General features: G+C 47.8%; 6 non-coding genes across 6 annotated transcripts; 5 read left to right on the top strand and 1 right to left on the bottom strand.

The window, feature by feature from the left end:
• The first annotated feature begins 5,694 nt into the window (after nucleotides 1–5,694).
• TRNAD-GUC (transfer RNA aspartic acid (anticodon GUC)) lies at nucleotides 5,695–5,767 on the top strand. The gene has a single exon. It is a non-coding gene; the product is annotated as a tRNA-Asp (tRNA).
• A 1,690-nt stretch (nucleotides 5,768–7,457) lies between these two features.
• On the top strand, nucleotides 7,458–7,530 carry TRNAD-GUC (transfer RNA aspartic acid (anticodon GUC)). Its single transcript has one exon. It is a non-coding gene; the product is annotated as a tRNA-Asp (tRNA).
• Nucleotides 7,531–8,337: 807 nt separating this feature from the next.
• On the top strand, nucleotides 8,338–8,410 carry TRNAD-GUC (transfer RNA aspartic acid (anticodon GUC)). The gene has a single exon. It is a non-coding gene; the product is annotated as a tRNA-Asp (tRNA).
• A 515-nt stretch (nucleotides 8,411–8,925) lies between these two features.
• Nucleotides 8,926–8,998, top strand: TRNAD-GUC (transfer RNA aspartic acid (anticodon GUC)). The gene has a single exon. It is a non-coding gene; the product is annotated as a tRNA-Asp (tRNA).
• A 1,396-nt stretch (nucleotides 8,999–10,394) lies between these two features.
• Nucleotides 10,395–10,467, top strand: TRNAD-GUC (transfer RNA aspartic acid (anticodon GUC)). Its single transcript has one exon. It is a non-coding gene; the product is annotated as a tRNA-Asp (tRNA).
• Nucleotides 10,468–11,798: 1,331 nt separating this feature from the next.
• TRNAD-GUC (transfer RNA aspartic acid (anticodon GUC)) lies at nucleotides 11,799–11,871 on the bottom strand. Its single transcript has one exon. It is a non-coding gene; the product is annotated as a tRNA-Asp (tRNA).
• Nucleotides 11,872–16,386: the final 4,515 nt, after the last annotated feature.

Genomic DNA, 16,386 nt, shown 5'->3' with positions numbered 1-16,386 from the left:
AATTTAAATTAAGTGAGACAAATTAACCTTGATCTTTATAACCTTGACTTTTTACGTCACATCTGAGACCTCACAACACCGCTCCGGGATGGGGTCGAACCACCAACCTATTGGTTAACAGCCGAACGCGCTAACCATTGCGCCACGGAAGCCCAAAAATTAAATGGTCGTCATTTATTGTGCAAACACTTTGGCTTTCTACGTTACATTTCAGATCCCAAAACACCGCTCTCGGGTGTGCTCGAACCACCAACCTATTGGTTAACAGCCGAACGCGCTAACCATTGCGCCACGGAAGCCCAAAAGTTAAATGCTCGTCAGGTATTGTGTAAAAACCTTGACTTTCTACGTCACATCTGAGACCTCACAACACCGCTCCCGGATGGGCTCGAACCACCAACCTATTGGTTAACAGCCGAAGGCGCAATGGTCAGCGCGTTCAGCTGTTAACCGAAAGGTTGGTGGTTCGAGCCCTCCCGGGAGCGGTGTTGTGACGTCTCAGATGTAACGTAAAATGTCAGAGTTTTTCCACAATACCTGACGAGCATTTAATTTTTGGGCTTCCGTGGCGCAATGGTTAGCGCGTTCAGCTGTTAATCGAAAGGTTGGTGGTTCAAGCCCACCCGGGAGAGGTGTTGAGAGGTCTCAGATGTAGCGTGAAAAGTCAAACTTTTTCCATAATACGTGATAACCATTTATTTTCTGATCTTTCGTGGCTCAATGGTTAGCGCATTCGGCTGTTAACCAATAGGTTGGTGGTTCGAGCCCACCCGGGAGCGTTGTTGTGTGATCTCAAGTGTAACGTAGAAAGCCAAAGTTTTTCCACAATACCTGACGACCATTTAATTTTTGGGCTTCCGTGGCGCAATGGTTAGCGCGTTCGGCTGTTAACCAATAGGTTGGTGGTTCGAGCCCATCCGGGAGCGGTGTTGTGAGGTCTCAGATGTGACGTAAAAAGTCAAGGTTTTTACACAATACCTGACGAGCATTTAATTTTTGGGCTTCCGTGGCACAATGGTTACCGCGTTCAGCTGTTAATCGAAAGGTTGGTGGTTCGAGCCCACCCGGGAGAGGTGTTGTGGGGTCTCAAATGTAACGTAGAAAGCCAAAGTTTTTCCACAATACCTGACAACAATTTAATTTCTGAGCTTCCGTGGCTCAATGGTTAGCGCGTTCGGCTGTTAACCAATAGGTTGGTGGTTCGAGCCCATCCGGGAGCGGTGTTGTGAGGTCTAAGATGTGACGTAAAAAGTCAAGGTTTTTACACAAAACCTGACGAGCATTTAACTTTTGGGCTTCCGTGGCGCAATGGTTAGCGCGTTCGGCTGTTAACCAATAGGTTGGTGGTTCGAGCCCATCCGGGAGCGGTGTTGTGAGGTCTCAGATGTGACGTAAAAAGTCAAGTTTTTTGCACAACACCTGACGAGCATTTAGATTTTGGGCTTCCGTGGCGCAATGGTTAGCGCGTTCGGCTGTTAACCAATAGGTTGGTGGTTCGAGCCCACCCGGGAGCGGTATTGTGTGATCTCAAATGTAACGTAGAAAGCCAAAGTTTTTCCACAATACCTGACAACCATTTAATTTCTGAGCTTCCGTGGCTCAATGGTTAGCGCGTTCGGCTGTTAACCAATAGGTTGGTGGTTCGAGCCCACCCGAGAGCGGTGTTTTGGGATCTGAAATGTAACGTAGAAAGCCAAAGTGTTTGCACAATAAATGACGACCATTTAATTTTTGGGCTTCCGTGGCGCAATGGTTAGCGCGTTCGGCTGTTAACCAATAGGTTGGTGGTTCGACCCCATCCGGGAGCGGTGTTGTGAGGTCTCAGATGTGACGTAAAAAGTCAAGGTTTTTACACAATACCTGACGAGCATTTAATTTTGGGCTCCCGTGGCGCAATGGTTAGCGCGTTCAGCTGTTAATCGAAAGGTTGGTGGTTCGAGCCCACCCGGGAACGGTGTTGTGGGGTCTCAAATGTAACGTAGAAAGCCAAAGTTTTTCCACAATACCTGACGACCATTTAATTTTTGGGCTTCCGTGGCGCAATGGTTAGCACGTTCGGCTGTTAACCAATAGGTTGGTGGTTCGAGCCCATCCGGGAGCCGGGTTGTGAGGTCTCAGATGTGACGTAAAAAGTCAAGGTTTTCCACAATACCTGACAACCATTTAATTTCGGAGCTTCCGTGGCTCAAGGGTTAGCGCGTTCGGCTGTTAACCAATAGGTTGGTGGTTCGAGCCCACCCGGGAGCGGTGTTGTTGGATCTGAAATGTAACGTAGAAAGCCAAAGTTATTGCACAATAAATGACGACCATTTAATTTTTGGGCTTCCGTGGCGCAATGGTTAGCGCGTTCGGCTGTTAACCAATAGGTTGGTGGTTCGACCCCATCCGGGAGCGGTGTTGTGAGGTCTCAGATGTGACGTAAAAAGTCAAGGTTTTTACATAATACCTGACGAGCATTTAACTTTTGGGCTTCCGTGGCGCAATGGTTAGCGCCTTCGGCTGTTAACCAATAGGTTGGTGGTTCGAGCCCATCCGGGAGCGGTGTTGTGAGTTCTCAGATGTGACGTAGAAAGTCAAGGTTTTTACACAATACCTGACGAGCATTTAACTTTTGGGCTTCCGTGGCGCAATGGTTAGCGCGTTCGGCTGTTAACCAATAGGTTGGTGGTTCGAGCCCACCCGAAAGCGGTGTTGTGGGATCTGAAATGTAACGTAGAAAGCCAAAGTGTTTGCACAATAAATGACGACCATTTAATTTTTGGCTTCCGTGGCGCAATGGTTAGCGCGTTCGGCTGTTAACCAATAGGTTGGTCGTTCGACCCCATCCGGGAGCGGTGTTGTGAGGTCTCAGATGTGACGTAAAAAGTCAAGGTTTTTACATAATACCTGACGAGCATTTAAATTTTGGGCTTCCGTGGCGCCATGGTTAGCGCGTTCGGCTGTTAACCAATAGGTTGGTGGTTCGAGCCCATCCGGGAGCGGTGTTGTGAGGTCTCAGATGTGACGTAAAAAGTCAAGGTTTTCCACAATACCTGACAACCATTTAATTTCTGAGCTTCCGTGGCTCAATGGTTAGCGCGTTCAGCTGTTAACCAATAGGTTGGTGGTTCGAGCCCATCCGGGACCGGTGTTGTGAGGTCTCAGATGTGACGTAAAAAGTCAAGGTTTTTACACAATACCTGACGAGCATTTAATTTTTGGGCTTCCGTGGCACAATGGTTACCGCGTTCAGCTGTTAATCGAAAGGTTGGTGGTTCGAGCCCACCCGGGAGAGGTGTTGTGGGGTCTCAAATGTAACGTAGAAAGCCAAAGTTTTTCCACAATACCTGACAACAATTTAATTTCTGAGCTTCCGTGGCTCAATGGTTAGCGCGTTCGGCTGTTAACCAATAGGTTGGTGGTTCGAGCCCATCCGGGAGCGGTGTTGTGAGGTCTAAGATGTGACGTAAAAAGTCAAGGTTTTTACACAATACCTGACGAGCATTTAACTTTTGGGCTTCCGTGGCGCAATGGTTAGCGCGTTCGGCTGTTAACCAATAGGTTGGTGGTTCGAGCCCATCCGGGAGCGGTGTTGTGAGGTCTCAGATGTGACGTAAAAAGTCAAGTTTTTTGCACAACACCTGACGAGCATTTAGATTTTGGGCTTCCGTGGCGCAATGGTTAGCGCGTTCGGCTGTTAACCAATAGGTTGGTGGTTCGAGCCCACCCGGGAGCGGTGTTGTGGGATCTCAAATGTAACGTAGAAAGCCAAAGTTTTTGCACAATAAATGACGACCATTTAATTTTTGGCTTCCGTGGCGCAATGGTTAGCGCGTTCGGCTGTTAACCAATAGGTTGGTCGTTCGACCCCATCCGGGAGCGGTGTTGTGAGGTCTCAGATGTGACGTAAAAAGTCAAGGTTTTTACATAATACCTGACGAGCATTTAAATTTTGGGCTTCCGTGGCGCCATGGTTAGCGCGTTCGGCTGTTAACCAATAGGTTGGTGGTTCGAGCCCATCCGGGAGCGGTGTTGTGAGGTCTCAGATGTGACGTAAAAAGTCAAGGTTTTCCACAATACCTGACAACCATTTAATTTCTGAGCTTCCGTGGCTCAATGGTTAGCGCGTTCAGCTGTTAACCAATAGGTTGGTGGTTCGAGCCCATCCGGGAGCGGTGTTGTGAGGTCTCAGATGTGACGTAAAAAGTCAAGGTTTTTACACAATACCTGACGAGCATTTAATTTTTGGGCTTCCGTGGCACAATGGTTACCGCGTTCAGCTGTTAATCGAAAGGTTGGTGGTTCGAGCCCACCCGGGAGAGGTGTTGTGGGGTCTCAAATGTAACGTAGAAAGCCAAAGTTTTTCCACAATACCTGACAACAATTTAATTTCTGAGCTTCCGTGGCTCAATGGTTAGCGCGTTCGGCTGTTAACCAATAGCTTGGTGGTTCGAGCCCACCCGGGAGCGGTGTTTTTGGATCTCAAATGTAACGTAAATAGCCAAAGTTTTTCCGCAATACCTGACGACCATTTTTTTGGTGCGTCCGTGGCGCAATGGTTAGCGCGTTCAGCTGTTAACCAATAGGTTGGTGGTTCGAGCCCATCCGGGAGCGGTGTTGTGAGGTCTCAGATGTGACGTAAAAAGTCAAGGTTTTTACACAATACCTGACGAGCATTTAATTTTTGGGCTTCCGTGGCACAATGGTTACCGCGTTCAGCTGTTAATCGAAAGGTTGGTGGTTCGAGCCCACCCGGGAGAGGTGTTGTGGGGTCTCAAATGTAACGTAGAAAGCCAAAGTTTTTCCACAATACCTGACAACAATTTAATTTCTGAGCTTCCGTGGCTCAATGGTTAGCGCGTTCGGCTGTTAACCAATAGCTTGGTGGTTCGAGCCCACCCGGGAGCGGTGTTTTTGGATCTCAAATGTAACGTAAATAGCCAAAGTTTTTCCGCAATACCTGACGACCATTTTTTTGGTGCGTCCGTGGCGCAATGGTTAGCGCGTTCGGCTGTTAACCGAAAGGTTGGTGGTTCGAGCCCATCCGGGAGCGGTGTTGTGAGGCCTCAGATGTGAAGTAAAAAGTCAAAGTTTTACCTCAATACCTGACGAAAATTTAATTTTTGGGCTTCAGTGGCGCAATGGTTAGCGCGTTCGGCTATTAACCAATAGGTTGGTGGTTCGAGCCCATCCGGGAGAAGTGTTATGACGTCTCAGATGTAACGTAAAATGTCGGAGTTTTTCCACAATACCTGACGAACATTTAATTTTTGGGCTTCAGTGGCGCAATGGTTAGCGCGTTCAGCTGTTAACCGAAAGGTTGGTGGTTCGAGCCCAAACGAGAGAGGTTTTGTGGGGTCTCAGATGTAGCTTGAAAAGTCGTAACTTTTCATCAATACCTGACAACCATTTAATTTCTGAGCTTCCGTGGCTCAATGGTTAGCGCGTTCGGCTGTTAACCTATAGGTTGGAGGTTCTAGCCCATCCGGGAGCGTTGTTGTGATGTCTCAGATGTAACGTAAAATGTCAGAGTTTTTCCACAATACCTGACGAACATTTAATTTTTGGGCTTCCGTTGCGCAATGGTTAGCGCGTTCAGCTGTTAATCGAAAGGTTGGTGGTTCGAGCCCACCCGGAAGAGGTGTTGTGGGGTCTCGGATGTAGCGTAAAAAGTCAAAACTTTTCCACAATACGTGACAACCATTTAATTTCTGAGCTTCCGTGGCTCAATGGTTAGCGCGTTCGGCTGTCAATCGAAAGGTTGGTGGTTCGATCCCATCCGGGAGCGGTGTTTTTGGATCTCAAATGTAACGTAAATAGCCAAAGTTTTTCTACAATACCTGACGACCATTTAATTTTTGGGCTTCCGTGGCGCAATGGTTAGTGCGTTCAGCTGTTAACCGAAAGGTTGGTGGTTCGAGCCCAAACGAGAGAGGATTTGTGGGGTCTCAGATGTAGCGTGAAAAGTCGTAACTTTTCAACAATACCTGACAACCATTTAATTTTTGGGCGTCCGTGGCGCAATGGCTAGCGCGTTCGGCTGTTAACCGAAAGGTTGGTGGTTCGAGCCCATCCGGGAGCGGTGTTGTGACGTCTCAGATGTTACGTAAAATGTCAGAGTTTTTCCACAATACCTGACGAACATTTAATTTTTGGGCTTCCGTGGCGCAGTAATTAGCGCGTCCAGCTCTTAATCGAAAGGTTGGTGGTTTGAGCCCACCCGGAAGAGGTGTTGTGGGGTCTCAGATGTAGCGTTAAAAGTCAAAACTTTTCCACAATACGTGACAACCATTTAATTTCTGATCTTCCGTGGCTCAATGGTTAGCGCGTTCGGCTGTTAACCAATAGGTTGGTGGTTCGAGCCCACCCGGGAGCGGTGTTTTTGGATCTCAAATGTAACGTAAATAGCCAAAGTTTTTCCACAATACCTGACGACCATTTAATTTTTGGGCGTCCGTGGCGAATGGTTAGCGCGTTCGGCTGTTAACCGAAAGGTTGGTGGTTCGAGCCCATCCGGGAGCGGTGTTGTGAGGTCTCAGATGAGAAGTAAAAAGTCAAGGTTTTACCTCAATAACTGACGAAAATTTAATTTTTGGGCTTCAGTGGCGCAATGGTCAGCGCGTTCAGCTGTTAACCGAAAGGTTGGTGGTTCGAGCCCTCCCGGGAGCGGTGTTGTGACGTCTCAGATGTAACGTAAAATGTCAGAGTTTTTCCACAACACCTCACGAACATTTAACTTTTGGGCTTCTGTGGCGCAATGGTTAGCGCAATCAGCTGTTAATCGAAGGGTTGGTGGTTCGAGCCCGCCCGGAAGAGGTGTTGTGGGGTCTCAGATGTAACGTAAAATGTCAAAACTTTTCCACAATACGTGACAACCATTTAATTTCTGAGCTTCCGTGGCTCAATTTTTAGCGCGTTCGGCTGTCAATCGAAAGGTTGGTGGTTCGAGCCCATCCGGGAGCGGTGTTGTGAGGTCTCGGATGTGAAGTAAAAAGTCAAAGTTTTACCTCAATACCTGACGAAAATTTAATTTTTGGGCTTCAGTGGCGCAATGGTCAGCGCGTTCAGCTGTTAACCGAAAGGTTGGTGGTTCGAGCCCATCCGGGAGCGGTGTTGTGAGGTCTCAGATGAGAAGTAAAAAGTCAAGGTTTTACCTCAATACCTGACGAAAATTTAATTTTTGGGCTTCCGTGGCGCAATGGCTAGCGCGTTCGGCTGTTAACCGAAAGGTTGGTGGTTCGAGCCCATCCGGGAGCGGTGTTGTGACGTCTCAGATGTTACGTAAAATGTCAGAGTTTTTCCACAATACCTGACGAACATTTAATTTTTGGGCTTCCGTGGCGCAATGGTTAGCGCGTTCAGCTGTTAATCGAAAGGTTGGTGGTTCGAGCCCACCCGGAAGAGGTGTTGTGGGGTCTCAGATGTAGCGTAAAAAGTCAAAACTTTTCCACAATACGTGACAACCATTTAATTTCTGAGCTTCCGTGGCTCAATGGTTAGCGCGTTCGGCTGTCAATCGAAAGGTTGGTGGTTCGATCCCATCCGGGAGCGGTGTTGTGAGGTCTCGGATGTGAAGTGAAAAGTCATAGTTTTACCTCAATACCTGACGAAAATTTAATTTTTGGGCTTCCGTGGCGCAATGGTTAGCGCGTTCAGCTGTTAATCGAAAGGTTGGTATTCGAGCCCACCCGGGAGAGGTGTTGTGAGGTCTCAGATGAAGCGTGAAAAGTCAAACTTTTTCCATAATACGTGATAACCATTTATTTTCTGATCTTTCGTGGCTCAATGGTTAGCGCGTTCGGCTGTTAACCAATAGCTTGGTGGTTCGAGCCCAACCGGGAGCGGTGTTTTTGGATCTCAAATGTAACGTAAATAGCCAAAGTTTTTCCACAATACCTGACGACCATTTAATTTTTGGGCGTCCGTGGCGAATGGTTAGCGCGTTCGGCTGTTAACCGAAAGGTTGGTGGTTCGAGCCCATCCGGGAGCGGTGTTGTGAGGTCTCAGATGAGAAGTAAAAAGTCAAGGTTTTACCTCAATACCTGACGAAAATTTAATTTTTGGGCTTCAGTGGCGCAATGGTCAGCGCGTTCAGCTGTTAACCGAAAGGTTGGTGGTTCGAGCCCTCCCGGGAGCGGTGTTGTGACGTCTCAGATGTAACGTAAAATGTCAGAGTTTTTCCACAACACCTCACGAACATTTAACTTTTGGGCTTCTGTGGCGCAATGGTTAGCGCAATCAGCTGTTAATCGAAGGGTTGGTGGTTCGAGCCCGCCCGGAAGAGGTGTTGTGGGGTCTCAGATGTAACGTAAAATGTCAAAACTTTTCCACAATACGTGACAACCATTTAATTTCTGAGCTTCCGTGGCTCAATGGTTAGCGCGTTCGGCTGTCAATCGAAAGGTTGGTGGTTCGAGCCCATCCGGGAGCGGTGTTGTGAGGTCTCGGATGTGAAGTAAAAAGTCAAAGTTTTACCTCAATATCTGACGAAAATTTAATTTTTGGGCTTCAGTGGCGCAATGGTCAGCGCGTTCAGCTGTTAACCGAAAGGTTGGTGGTTCGAGCCCTCCCGGGAGCGGTGTTGTGACGTCTCAGATGTAACGTAAAATGTCAGAGTTTTTCCACAATACCTGACGAGCATTTAATTTTTGGGCTTCCGTGGCGCAATGGCTAGCGCGTTCGGCTGTTAACCGAAAGGTTGGTGGTTCGAGCCCATCCGGGAGCGGTGTTGTGACGTCTCAGATGTTACGTAAAATGTCAGAGTTTTTCCACAATACCTGACGAACATTTAATTTTTGGGCTTCCGTGGCGCAATGGTTAGCGCGTTCAGCTGTTAATCGAAAGGTTGGTGGTTCGAGCCCACCCGGAAGAGGTGTTGTGGGGTCTCAGATGTAGCGTAAAAAGTCAAAACTTTTCCACAATACGTGACAACCATTTAATTTCTGAGCTTCCGTGGCTCAATGGTTAGCGCGTTCGGCTGTCAATCGAAAGGTTGGTGGTTCGATCCCATCCGGGAGCGGTGTTGTGAGGTCTCGGATGTGAAGTAAAAAGTCATAGTTTTACCTCAATACCTGACGAAAATTTAATTTTTGGGCTTCCGTGGCGCAATGGTTAGCGCGTTCAGCTGTTAATCGAAAGGTTGGTGGTTCGAGCCCACCCGGGAGAGGTGTTGTGAGGTCTCAGATGTAGCGTGAAAAGTCAAACTTTTTCCATAATACGTGATAACCATTTATTTTCTGATCTTTCGTGGCTCAATGGTTAGAGCGTTCGGCTGTTAACCAATAGCTTGGTGGTTCGAGCCCACCCGGGAGCGGTGTTTTTGGATCTCAAATGTAACGTAAATAGCCAAAGTTTTTCTACAATACCTGACGACCATTTAATTTTTGGGCTTCCGTGGCGCAATGGTTAGTGCGTTCAGCTGTTAACCGAAAGGTTGGTGGTTCGAGCCCAAACGAGAGAGGATTTGTGGGGTCTCAGATGTAGCGTGAAAAGTCGTAACTTTTCAACAATACCTGACAACCATTTAATTTTTGGGCGTCCGTGGCGCAATGGCTAGCGCGTTCGGCTGTTAACCGAAAGGTTGGTGGTTCGAGCCCATCCGGGAGCGGTGTTGTGACGTCTCAGATGTTACGTAAAATGTCAGAGTTTTTCCACAATACCTGACGAACATTTAATTTTTGGGCTTCCGTGGCGCAGTAATTAGCGCGTCCAGCTCTTAATCGAAAGGTTGGTGGTTTGAGCCCACCCGGAAGAGGTGTTGTGGGGTCTCAGATGTAGCGTTAAAAGTCAAAACTTTTCCACAATACGTGACAACCATTTAATTTCTGATCTTCCGTGGCTCAATGGTTAGCGCGTTCGGCTGTTAACCAATAGGTTGGTGGTTCGAGCCCACCCGGGAGCGGTGTTTTTGGATCTCAAATGTAACGTAAATAGCCAAAGTTTTTCCACAATACCTGACGACCATTTAATTTTTGGGCGTCCGTGGCGAATGGTTAGCGCGTTCGGCTGTTAACCGAAAGGTTGGTGGTTCGAGCCCATCCGGGAGCGGTGTTGTGAGGTCTCAGATGAGAAGTAAAAAGTCAAGGTTTTACCTCAATACCTGACGAAAATTTAATTTTTGGGCTTCAGTGGCGCAATGGTCAGCGCGTTCAGCTGTTAACCGAAAGGTTGGTGGTTCGAGCCCTCCCGGGAGCGGTGTTGTGACGTCTCAGATGTAACGTAAAATGTCAGAGTTTTTCCACAACACCTCACGAACATTTAACTTTTGGGCTTCTGTGGCGCAATGGTTAGCGCAATCAGCTGTTAATCGAAGGGTTGGTGGTTCGAGCCCGCCCGGAAGAGGTGTTGTGGGGTCTCAGATGTAACGTAAAATGTCAAAACTTTTCCACAATACGTGACAACCATTTAATTTCTGAGCTTCCGTGGCTCAATGGTTAGCGCGTTCGGCTGTCAATCGAAAGGTTGGTGGTTCGAGCCCATCCGGGAGCGGTGTTGTGAGGTCTCGGATGTGAAGTAAAAAGTCAAAGTTTTACCTCAATACCTGACGAAAATTTAATTTTTGGGCTTCAGTGGCCCAATGGTCAGCGCGTTCAGCTGTTAACCGAAAGGTTGGTGGTTCGAGCCCTCCCGGGAGCGGTGTTGTGACGTCTCAGATGTAACGTAAAATGTCAGAGTTTTTCCACAATACCTGACGAGCATTTAATTTTTGGGCTTCCGTGGCGCAATGGCTAGCGCGTTCGGCTGTTAACCGAAAGGTTGGTGGTTCGAGCCCATCCGGGAGCGGTGTTGTGACGTCTCAGATGTTACGTAAAATGTCAGAGTTTTTCCACAATACCTGACGAACATTTAATTTTTGGCCTTCCGTGGCGCAATAATTAGCGCGTCGAGCACTTAATCGAAAGGTTGGTGGTTCGAGCCCACCGGAAGAGGTGTTGTGGGGTCTCAGATGTAACGTAAAATGTCCGAGTTTTTCCACGATACCTGACGAACATTTAATTTTTGGGCTTCCGTGGCGCAATGGTTAGCGCGTTCAGCTGTTAATCGAAAGGTTGGTGGTTCGAGCCCACCCGGAAGAGGTGATGTGGGGTCTCAGATGTAGCGTAAAAAGTCAAAACTTTTCCACAATACGTGACAACCATTTAATTTCTGAGCTTCCGAGGCTCAATGGTTAGCGCGTTCGGCTGTTAATCGAAAGGTTGGTGGTTCGAGCCCATCCGGGAGCGGTGTTGTGAGGTCTCGGATGTGAAGTAAAAAGTCAAAGTTTTACCTCAATACCTGACGAGCATTTATTTTTTGGGCTTCCGTGGCGCAATGGTTAGCGCGTTCAGCTGTTAATCGAAAGGTTGGTGGTTCAGGCTACATCTGAGACCCCACAAATCCTCTCTCGTTTGGGCTCGAACCACCAACCTTTCGGTTAACAGCTGAACGCACTAACCATTGCGCCACGGAAGCCCAAAAATTAAATGGTCGTCAGGTATTGTAGAAAAACTTTGGCTATTTACGTTACATTTGAGATCCAAAAACACCGCTCCCGGGTGGGCTCGAACCACCAAGCTATTGGTTAACAGCCGAACGCGCTAACCATTGAGCCACGAAAGATCAGAAAATAAATGGTTATCACGTATTATGGAAAAAGTTTGACTTTTCCCGCTACATCTGAGACCTCACAACACCTCTCCCGGGTGGGCTCGAACCACCAACCTTTCGATTAACAGCTGAACGCGCTAACCATTGCGCCACGGAAGCCCAAAAATTAAATTTTCTTCAGGTATTGAGGTAAAACTATGACTTTTTACTTCACATCCGAGACCTCACAACACCGCTCCCGGATGGGATCGAACCACCGACCTTTCGATTGACAGCCGAACGCGCTAACCATTGAGCCACGGAAGCTCAGAAATTAAATGGTTGTCACGTATTGTGGAAAAGTTTTGACTTTTTACGTTACATCTGAGACATCACAACACCGCTCCCGGATGGGCTAGAACCTCCAACCTATAGGTTAACAGCCGAACGCGCTAACCATTGAGCCACGGAAGCTCAGAAATTAAATGGTTGTCAGGTATTGATGAAAAGTTACGACTTTTCAAGCTACATCTGAGACCCCACAAAACCTCTCTCGTTTGGGCTCGAACCACCAACCTTTCGGTTAACAGCTGAACGCGCTGACCATTGCGCCACTGAAGCCCGAAAATTAAATGTTCGTCAGGTATTGTGGAAAAACTCCGACATTTTACGTTACATCTGAGACGTCACAACACTTCTCCCGGATGGGCTCGAACCACCAACCTATTGGTTAATAGCCGAACGCGCTAACCATTGCGCCACTGAAGCCCAAAAATTTAATTTTCGCCAGGTATTGAGGTAAAACTTTGACTTTTTACTTCACATCTGAGGCCTCACAACACCGCTCCCGGATGGGCTCGAACCACCAACCTTTCGGTTAACAGCCGAACGCGCTAACCATTGCGCCACGGACGCACAAAAAAAATGGTCGTCAGGTATTGCGGAAAAACTTTGGCTATTTGCGTTACATTTGAGATCCAAAAACACCGCTCCCGGGTGGGCTCGAAGCACCAAGCTATTGGTTAACAGCCGAACGCGTTAACCATTGAGCCACGAAAGATCAGAAAATAAATGGTTATCACGTATTATGGAAAAAGTTTGACTTTTCACGCTTCATCTGAGACCCCACAAAACCTCTCTCGTTTGGGCTCGAACCACCAACCTTTCGGTTAACAGCTGAACGCGCTGACCATTGCGCCACTGAAGCCCAAAAATTAAATGTTCGTCAGGTATTGTGGAAAAACTCTGACATTTTACGTTACATCTGAGACGTCACAACACCGCTCCCGGGAGGGCTCGAACCACCAACCTTTCGGTTAACAGCTGAACGCGCTGACCATTGCGCCACTGAAGCCCAAAAATTAAATTTTCGTCAGGTATTGAGGTAAAACCTTGTCTTTTTACTTCACATCTGAGACCTCACAACACCGCTCCCTGATGGGCTCGAACCACCAACCTTTCGATTAACAGCCGAACGCGCTAACCATTGAGCCACGGAAGCTCAGAAATTAAATGGTTGTCACGTATTGTGGAAAAGTTTTGGCTTTTTACGCTACATCTGAGACCCCACATCACCTCTTCCGGGTGGGCTCGAACCACCAACCTTTCGATTAACAGCTGAACGCGCACAATACCTGACGACCATTTAATTTTTGGGCTTCCGTGGCGCAATGGTTAGCGCGTTCAGCTGTTAACCGAAAGGTTGGTGGTTCGAGCCCAAACGAGAGAGGATTTGTGGGGTCTCAGAAGTAGCGTGAAAAGTCGTAACTTTTCAACAATACCTGACAACCATTTAATTATTGGGCGTCCGTGGCGCAATGGTTAGCGCGTTCGGCTGTTAACCAATAGGTTGGTGGTTCGAGCCCATCCGGGAGCGGTGTTGTGAGGTCTAAGATGTGACGTAAAAAGTCAAGGTTTTTACACAATATCTGACGAGCATCTAATTTTTGGGCTTCCGTGGCGCAATGGTTAGCGCGTTCAGCTGTTAACCAATAGGTTGGTGGTTCGAGCCCACCCGGGAGCGGTGTTGTGTGATCTCAAATGTAACGTAGAAAGCCAAAGTTTTTCCACAATACCTGACGACCATTTAATTTTTGGGCTTCCGTGGCGCAATGGTTAGCGCGTTCGGCTGTTAACCAATAGGTTGGTGGTTCGAGCCCATCCGGCAGCGGTGTTGTGAGGCCTCAGATGTGAAGTAAAAAGTCAAAGTTTTACCTCAATACCTGACGAAAATTTAATTTTTGGGCTTCAGTGGCGCAATGGTTAGCGCGTTCGGCTATTAACCAATAGGTTGGTGGTTCGAGCCCATCCGGGAGAAGTGTTGTGACGTCTCAGATGTAACGTAAAATGTCAGAGTTTTTCCACAATACCTGACGAACATTTAATTTTTGGGCTTCAGTGGCGCAATGGTCAGCGCGTTCAGCTGTTAACCGAAAGGTTGGTGGTTCGAGCCCAAACGAGAGAGGTTTTGTGGGGTCTCAGATGTAGCGTGAAAAGTCGTAACTTTTCAACAATACCTGACAACCATTTAATTTATGAGCTTCCGTGGCTCAATGGTTAGCGCGTTCAGCTGTTAACCAATAGGTTGGTGGTTCGAGCCCACCCGGTAGCGGTGTTGTGTGATCTCAAATATAACGTAGAAAGCCAAAGTTTTTCCACAATACCTGACGACCATTTAATTTTTGGGCTTCCGTGGCGCAATGGTTAGCGCGTTCGGCTGTTAACCGAAAGGTTGGTGGTTCGAGCACATCCGGCAGCGGTGTTGTGAGGCCTCAGATGTGAAGTAAAAAGTCAAAGTTTTACCTCAATACCTGACGAACATTTAATTTTTGGGCTTCAGTGGCGCAATGGTCAGCGCGTTCAGCTGTTAACCGAAAGGTTGGTGGTTCGAGCCCAAACGAGAGAGGTTTTGTGGGGTCTCAGATGTAGCGTGAAAAGTCGTAACTTTTCAACAATACCTGACAACCATTTAATTTTTGGGCGTCCGTGGCGCAATGGCTAGCGCGTTCGGCTGTTAACCGAAAGGTTGGTGGTTCGAGCCCTCCCGGGAACGGTGTTGTGACGTCTCAGATGTAACGTAAAATGTCAGAGTTTTTCCAAAACACCTGACGAACATTTAACTTTTGGGCTTCCGCGGCGCAATGGTTAGCGCGTTCAGCTGTTAATCGAAAGGTTGGTGGTTCGAGCCCGCCCGGAAGAGGTATTGTGTGGTCTCAGATGTAGCGTAAAAAGTCAAAACTTTTCCATAATACGTGATAACCATTTATTTTCTGAGCTTCCGTGGCTCAATGGTTAGCGCGTTCGGCTGTTAACCAATAGGTTGGTGGTTCGAGCCCACCCGGGAGCGGTGTTTTGGGATCTCAAATGTAACGTAAATAGCCAAAGTTTTTCCACAATACCTGACGACCATTTAATTTTTGGGCCTCAGTGGCGCAATGGTTAGCGCGTTTAGCTGTTAACCGAAAGGTTGGTGGTTCGAGCCCAAACGAGAGAGGATTTGTGGGGTCTCAGAAGTAGCGTGAAAAGTAACTTTTCAACAATACCTGACAACCATTTAATTATTGGGCGTCCGTGGCGCAATGGTTAGCGCGTTCGGCTGTTAACCAATAGGTTGGTGGTTCGAGCCCATCCGGGAGCGGTGTTGTGAGGTCTTGGATGTGACGTAAAAAGTCAAGGTTTTTACACAATATCTGACGAGCATCTAATTTTTGGGCTTCCGTGGCTCAATGGTTAGCGCGTTCGGCTGTTAATCGAAAGGTTGGTGGTTCGAGCCCATCCGGGAGCGGTGTTGTGAGGTCTCAGATGTAGCGTGAAAAGTCAAACTTTTTCCATAATACGTGATAACCATTTATTTTCAGAGCTTCCGTGGCTCAATGGTTAGCGCGTTCGGCTGTTAACCAATAGGTTGGTGGTTCGAGCCCACCCGGGAGCGGTGTTTTGGGATCTCAAATGTAACGTAAATAGCCAAAGTTTTTCCACAATACCTGACGACCATTTAATTTTTGGGCCTCAGTGGCGCAATGGTTAGCGCGTTCAGCTGTTAACCGAAAGGTTGGTGGTTCGAGCCCACCCGGGAGAGGTGTTGTGGGGTCTCAAATGTAACGTAGAAAGCCAAAGTCTTTCCACAATACCTGACAACCGTTTAATTTCTGAGCTTCCGTGGCTCAATGGTTAGCGCGTTCAGCTGTTAAGCAATAGGTTGGTGGTTCGAGCCCAAACGAGAGAGGATTTGTGGGGTCTCAGAAATAGCGTGAAAAGTCGTAACTTTTCAACAATACCTGACAACCATTTAATTATTGGGCGTCCGTGGCGCAATGGTTAGCGCGTTCGGCTGTTAACCAATAGGTTGGTGGTTCGAGCCCATCCGGGAGCGGTGTTGTGAGGTCTTAGATGTGACGTAAAAAGTCAAGGTTTTTACACAATATCTGACGAGCATCTAATTTTTGGGCTTCAGTGGCGCAATGGTTAGCGCGTTCAGCTGTTAATCGAAAGGTTGGTGGTTCGAGCCCACCAGGGAGAGGTGTTGTGGGGTCTCAAATGTAACGTAGAAAGCCAAAGTTTTTCCACAATACCTGACAACCGTTTAATTTCTGAGCTTCCGTGGCTCAATGGTTAGCGCGTTCAGCTGTTAACCAATAGGTTGGTGGTTCGAGCCCACCCGGGAGCGGTGTTGTGTGATCTCAAATGTAACGTAGAAAGCCAAAGTTTTTCCACAATACCTGACGACCATTTAATTTTTGGGCTTCCGTGGCGCAATGGTTGGCGCGTTCGGCTGTTAACCGAAAGGTTGGTGGTTCGAGCCCATCCGGCAGCGGTGTTGTGAGGCCTCAGATGTGAAGTAAA

This window comes from Phalangium opilio, unplaced genomic scaffold, assembly GCF_054372755.1.
Source record: "Phalangium opilio isolate 3A_F unplaced genomic scaffold, DU_Popi_V2 ptg000056l_1, whole genome shotgun sequence".
Lineage (NCBI taxonomy): Eukaryota > Metazoa > Arthropoda > Arachnida > Opiliones > Phalangiidae > Phalangium > Phalangium opilio.
Note: the sequence above shows the minus strand (reverse complement) of the source record. Positions and strands in the feature narration are given on the sequence as shown.